Consider the following 6,946-nt stretch of genomic DNA (forward strand, 5'->3'; position numbering starts at 1 on the left):
AAAACACACACGGGGCTCGAGCACACCCCAGAACCACGGGCTATAGCAAATTGAATTGGCTTGAAAATTCCCCGTTTGTACCGTTTTGCCCGTTTGACCACCCAAATGGCCCTGCCCACCCAAACGGACCACACTAGGCCTCTCCTAAGCCTCTCTGGCACACCTAGGTTGATTTTATGCCTATTTCATGCCTGGACCCTGGGCACACCTCCGGAACCGTGGGCTATAGCACACCGATTTAGCCCAAAAATGTCCCGTTTAAACCATTTCACCCGTTTGACCACCCAAATGGCCCTGTCTACCCAAACGGACTATACTTGGCCACTCCTCAGCCTCTCTGGCATGCCTCGGTCAATTTTTAGCCCATTTCAGGCTCGAACCCTAGGCACACCCCCGGACCGTGGCCTATAGCACATCGATTTGGCCCGAAAATGCCCCATTGTACCGTTTCGCCCGTTTGGCCACCCAAATGGCCCCACCCACCCAAATAGACCACACTAGGCCACTCCTCAACCTCCCTACCATGCCTTGATCGATTTTTGTCCTATTTCATGCCCAGACGCCAGAACCGTGGGCTATAGCACACCGATTTGTCCTGAAAATGCTCTGTTTGCACCGTTTCATTCTTTTGACCACCCAAATGGCCCCGCTCACCCAAACGGACCACACTAGGTTCAATTTTTAACCAATTTACACCACCAAAAACGTGGGCTATAGCACACCAATTTAGCTCGAAAATGCCCCATTTGCACCATTTCGTTCGTTTGACACCCAAATGGCCTCGCCCACCCAAACGAACCATACTAGGTTTCTTTCCAGCCTCCCTGGCATGCCTTCATCGATTTGTAGCCCATTTCACATCTAGACCACGGGCACACCACCCAAAACGTAGGCTATAGCACACCGATTTGGCCTGAAAATGCCTCATTTGCATCGTTTCGCCCGTTTGACCACCTAAATGGCCTCGCCCACCAAATGGTCCACACTAGGTCGGTCTCTAGGCTCCCTAGCATACCTTGGTTAATTTTTGGTCTATTTCATGCCCAGACTTTGGAACTGTGGGCTATAGCACACCGATTTGGCCCTAAAAGGCCCCGTTTGCACCATTTCGCCCGTTTGACCACCCAAATTGACCCGCCTATCCAAACGGACCACACTGGACAGCTTCTCAGCCTGCCTGATATGCCTCGATCGATTTTGAGACCATTTCACCCTTAGGCCCCAAGCACACCCTCAGAACCGTGGGCTATAACACACCGATTTGGATAAAAAAACTCCCCGTTCGCGCCGTTCCGCCTGTTTGACCAACCAAACCGCACAGAAAACCAATATGGCCCATACTAGGCCACTCTCCAGCCTCCCTTGGGCAACCCGAGCAATTTTTGGCAGAAATTATACCCAAACCTCGAGCCCACCCTAAAAACCGTGGGTTATAGCACACCGATTTGGACCCAAAATAGCCCAGTCATGTCGTTTCACCCGTTTGACCACCCAAACCGCATAGAAAACCAAAATGGCTTACACTAAGTTGCTCCCCAACCTCTCTGGGTCAGCCAGTTAATTGTCGACTAAAATCACGCCTGAACCTTGGGCCCATCTCAAAAATCGTAGGCTATAGCACACCGATTTAACCCCAAAATGGCTCATTCGCACTGTTTCGCCTGTTTAACCACCCAAACCATACAAAAAACCAAAATGGCCCACACTAGGCTGCTCTCAGCCTTCCTGGGGAACCTAGGTTGATTTTCAACAAAAATCACGCCGGACCCCGAGCCCACCCCAAAAATTGTGGGCTATAGCGCACCGATTTAGCCTAAACACTGCCCGTTAGCATCGTTTCACATGTTTGACCACCCAAACCGTATAGAAAACCAAAATGGCCCATACTAGGCCGCTCTCCAGCCTCCCTGAGGCAGCCAGGTTGATTTTTGTCAAAAATCACATTCAGACCCCGAGCCAACCCCAAAAATCGTGGGCTATAACACACAGATTTGGCCCTAAAATGGCCCGTTCGCGCCGTTTCTCCTATTTAACCACCCAAACTGCACAAAAAAACAAAATGACCTACACTAGGCCGCTCCCCAACCTCCCAGGGGCAACCCAATTGATTTTCGACCAAAATCACTGTCGGACACCAGGCCTACCCCAAAAACCGTGGGCTATAGCACAACGATTTGTCCTCAAAATGACCCAATCGCGTTATTTTGCTCGTTTGACCACCCAAACGTCATAGAAAACCAAAATGGCCTACACTAGGTTGCTTCCCAACCTCCCTAGGGTAGGTAGGTTGATTTTTGGCCAAAATCATGCGCAAACCCCTAGCCCACCCTAAAATCCGTGGGCTATAGCACAATAATTTGGCCCCAAAATAGCCCGTTTGTGCCGTTTATCCCATTTGACCACCCAAACCGCACAAAAAACCAAAATGACCCATACTAACCCACTCCCCAGCCTCCCTGGGGCAGCCCAATTGATTTTCGACCAAAATCACTCAAGGACACCAGGCCCACCCTGAAAACCGTAGGCTATAGCACAATGATTTGGCCCTAAAACGGCCCGATCACGCTGCTTTACCCATTTGACTACCCAAACCTCATAGAAAACCAAAATGGCCCACACTAGGTCATTCCCCAGCCTCCCTAGGGCAACCAGGTCGATTTTCAGCCAAAATCATGCCCGGACCTTGGGCTCACATCGAAAACCGTGGGTTATAGAAGACCGATTTTGCCCCAAAATAGCCCGATCACGTCGTTTCACTCGTTTGACCACCCAAACCGCACTGAAAACCCTAATGGCCCACACTAGGCCTCTCTTTAGCCTCCTTAGGTAGCCCAATTGATTTTTTGCAAAAATCACGCCCGAACCCCGGGCCTACCCCAAAAATCGTGGGCTATAGCACACTGATTTGGCTAAAAAAATGGCCCGTTCATGCTGTTTCGCTCGTTTAACTCTCCAGCCTCACTAGGGTAACCCGATCAATTTTCGACCAAAATCACGCCTGGACCCCATGCCCACCCTAAAAACCGTGGCTATAGCACACCAATTTGGCCCCAAAACGGCCCCTTCGCACCGTTTCGCTCGTTTGACTACCTAAACCGCACACAAAACCAAAATAGCCCATACTAGGCCGCTCCCCAGCCTCTCTGGGGTAGCCCGATCAATTTTTGGCCAAAATTACTCCCGAACTTTGAGCCCACCCCGTAAACCGTGGGATATAACACACCAATTTAGCCTCAAAATGGCCCGTTCACGCCGTTTTGCCCGTTTGACCACCTAAACCACACAAAAAAACAAAATAGACCATATTAGGCCACTCTCCAGCCTCCCTAGGGCAGCCCGGTTGATTTTTGATTCAAATTATGCTCGGATCGTGGGCCCATCCTAAAAACCGTGGGCTACAACACACCAATTTAGCATCAAAATGGCCCATTCATGTTGTTTCACCCTTTTGACCACCCAAACCGCACAGAAAACTAAAATGGCCCATATTAGGCCACTCCCCAGGTCAATTTTTGGCCTAAATCACACCCAAACCCCGAGCCCACCCTAAAACTGTTGGCTATAACACATCGAATTGGCTGCAAAATGGTCCGTTCACGCTATTTCGATCGTTTGACCACCCAAGTTGCACAGAAAACTAAAATAGCCCACACTAGGCCATTCCCCAGCCTCCTTAGGGCAGCCCGATCAATTTTTGGCTAAAATCATGCTCGGACCCTATGCCCTTCCCAAAAGCCGTAGGCTATAGCTCACCGATATGGCCCCAAAATGGCCTGTTCACGCCGTTTCAATTGTTTGACCACCAAGAGCGCACATAAAACCAAAATGGCCCACACTAGGCCGCTCCCCAGCCTCTCTGGGGAAGCCCGGTCGATTTTTGACAAAAATCATACTTGGACCCCGGGCCCACCACAAAAATCGTGAGCTATAGCACATCAATTTTGCACCAAAATAGCTCGTTCGCATCGTTTCGCCTGTTTGACCACCTAAAAAACCAAAATAGCCCACATTAGGCCGCTGCCCAGCCTTCCTAGGGCAGCTAGGTCAATTTTCGGCCAGAATCACGCTCGGACGCTGGGCCCACCCCAAAAACCATAGGCTATAGCACACCAATTTTTCCCCAAAATGGCTCATTCGCGTCGTTTAACCATCCAAACCACACAGAAAATGAAAATAGCCTACACTAGGCCGCTCCCCAGCCTCCCTGGCGTAGCCCGGTCGATTTTCAGCCAAAATTATGCTTGGGATTTTTGGCCAAAATCATACCCGGACCCCTGGCCCCCCCAAAACCGTGGGCTATAACACACCGATTTGGAAACAAAATGTCCTATTCACACCGTTTCGCTCGTTTAACCACTCAAACCACACATAAAACAAAAATGTCCTATACTAGGCCGCACCCCACCTTCAATGGGGCAGCCCGGTCAATTTTAGGCCAAAATAATGCTCGGACCCCTGGCATACCTCAAAAAATATGGGCAATAGAGCACCGATTTGGCCCTAAAATGGCCCATTCACGCAGTTTCGTCCGTTTGACCACCTTAACCGCACAGAAAATCAAAATGGCCCACACTAAGCTGCTCCCCAACCTCCCTAGGATAGCTAGGTCAATTTTTGACCAAAATCACGCCTGGATCCCAAGCCCACCCCAAACACAGTAGGCTAAAGCATACCAATTTAGCCCCAAAATGGCCCATTTGCACCGTTTCGCCCGTTTGACTACCCAAACCGCACAAAAAAAATACCTATATTATGCCGCTCCCCAGCCTCCTTGGGGTAGCCTGATTGATTTTCTACCAAAATCTTGCTTGACCCTAGGCCCACAGCAAAAAATGCGGCCTATAGCACACGTATTTTGCTCCAAAATGGGTAGTTCGCACCATTTTGCCCGTTTGACCACCCAAACCACACAGAAAACCAAAATGACCCATACTAGGCCACTCTTCAGCCTCCCTAGGGCATCCTGGTTGATTTTTTGCCAAAATAATACTCGTACCCTAGCCCCACCTAAAAAATTATGGGCTATAGTATACCGATTTAGCCCCAAAATGATCCGTTCGTGCCGTTTCGGCCGTTTGACCACCCAAACCGTACAAAAAATAAAAATAGCCCATACTAGGCCACTCCCAAGTCTCCCTAGGGTAGCCCAATTGATTTTCGACCAAAATTACACTCGGACCCTGAGTCTACCCCAAAAACTCTGGGTTATAGCACACTGATTTGGCCCCAATATGACTTGTTTGTGCAATTTTGCCTGTTTCATCTCCCAAAACGCATAGAAAACCAAAATAGCCCACACTAGGCCGCTCTTCAACCTCCTTGGGACAGCTCGGTCGATTTTCATCCTAAATTATGCCCGGACCCTGGGCCTACCCCAAAAATCGTAGGCTATAACCTACCAATTTGGCCCCAAAATGGCTCGTTTATGCCGTTTCACCCGTTTGACCACCCAAACAATATAGAAAATCAAAATGGCCTACACTAGGTTGCTCTTTAGCCTTCCTGGGGAAGCCAGTTCAATTTTATACAAAAATCACACTCGGACCCTGGGCTCACCCGAAAAATCGTGGGCTATAGCACACCGATTTTGCCCCAAAATGCACTGTTCATGCCGTTTTGCCCTTTTGACCATCCAAACCGCATAGAAAACCAAAATATCCCATACTAGACCGCTCCCCAGCCTCCCTAGGGCAACCCGATCGATTTTTACCCAAAATAACACCCGAACCCCGGGCCTACCTCAAAAATCGTAGGCTATAGCACATCGATTTGGACCCAAAATAATCCGTTCATGCCATTTCTCCCCTTTGACCACCCAAACCATATTGAAAACTGAAATAGCCCACACTAAGCCACTCTCCAGCCTCCTTGGGGTAGCTTTGTCGATTCTCGACCAAAATCACTCTCGGACCCTAGGTCTACCCCAATAAATATGGGCTATAACTCACCAATTTAGCCCAAAATCGCGCCGTTTCAATTGTTTGGAAACCCAAACTGCACAAAAAACCAAAATAACCCACACTAGGCCCCTCCCCAGCCTTCCTAAGGTAGCCCGATCAATTTTCATTCAAAATCATGCTAGAACCTTGGGCCCACCCTGAAAAACATGGGCTATAGTACATCGATTTGGCCCCAAAATGGCCCGTTCGCGCTCTTTCACCCGTTTGATGACCCAAACTGTACAAAAAGTAAAAATGCCCACACTAGGCCATTCCCCAGCCTCCTTATGGAAGCCCGATCGATTCTCGGCTAAAATCACGCCCAGACCCTGGGCCTACCCCAAAAATCTTAGGCTTTAACACATCAATTTGGCCCTAATATGACCCGTTCGCGCTATTTCGCCTGTTTGACCACCCAAACCGCATAAAAAAACCAAAATGGCCCATACTAGGCCGCTCTTCAGCCTCCCAGGGGTAGCCCGATCGATTTTTAGAAAAAATCAATATCAAACCCTGGCTCCACCCCAAAAATCGTGGGTAATAGCACACCAATTTGGCCCCAAAAAGGCCGGTTTACGTCGTTTCACTCGTTTGACCACCAAAATCGCACAGAAAGCCAAAATGGCCCATGCTACGCCACTCTCCAGCATCCCTGGGGTAGCCCGATCGATTTTTGACCAAAATCACGCTCGGGCCCTAGGCACACCCAGAAAACCGTGGGCTATAGCATATCGATTTTTCCCCAAAATACGTCGTTCACGCCATTTTGCCCGTTTGACCACCCAAATAGCATAAAAAACCAAAATAGCCCACACCAGGCCGCTACCTAGCCTCCCAGGGAAATCCCGCTTGATTTTCGACAAAAATCAGGCACTGACCCTGGGCCCACCTAAAAAACCGTGGGTTATAACACACCAATTTGGCCCCAAAATAGGCCATTCGTCCCGTTTCACCCGTTTGACCACCCAAACCATACCGAAAACCAAAATGGCTGATACTAGGCTACT

Source organism: Capsicum annuum, chromosome 10, assembly GCF_002878395.1.
Source record: "Capsicum annuum cultivar UCD-10X-F1 chromosome 10, UCD10Xv1.1, whole genome shotgun sequence".
Lineage (NCBI taxonomy): Eukaryota > Viridiplantae > Streptophyta > Magnoliopsida > Solanales > Solanaceae > Capsicum > Capsicum annuum.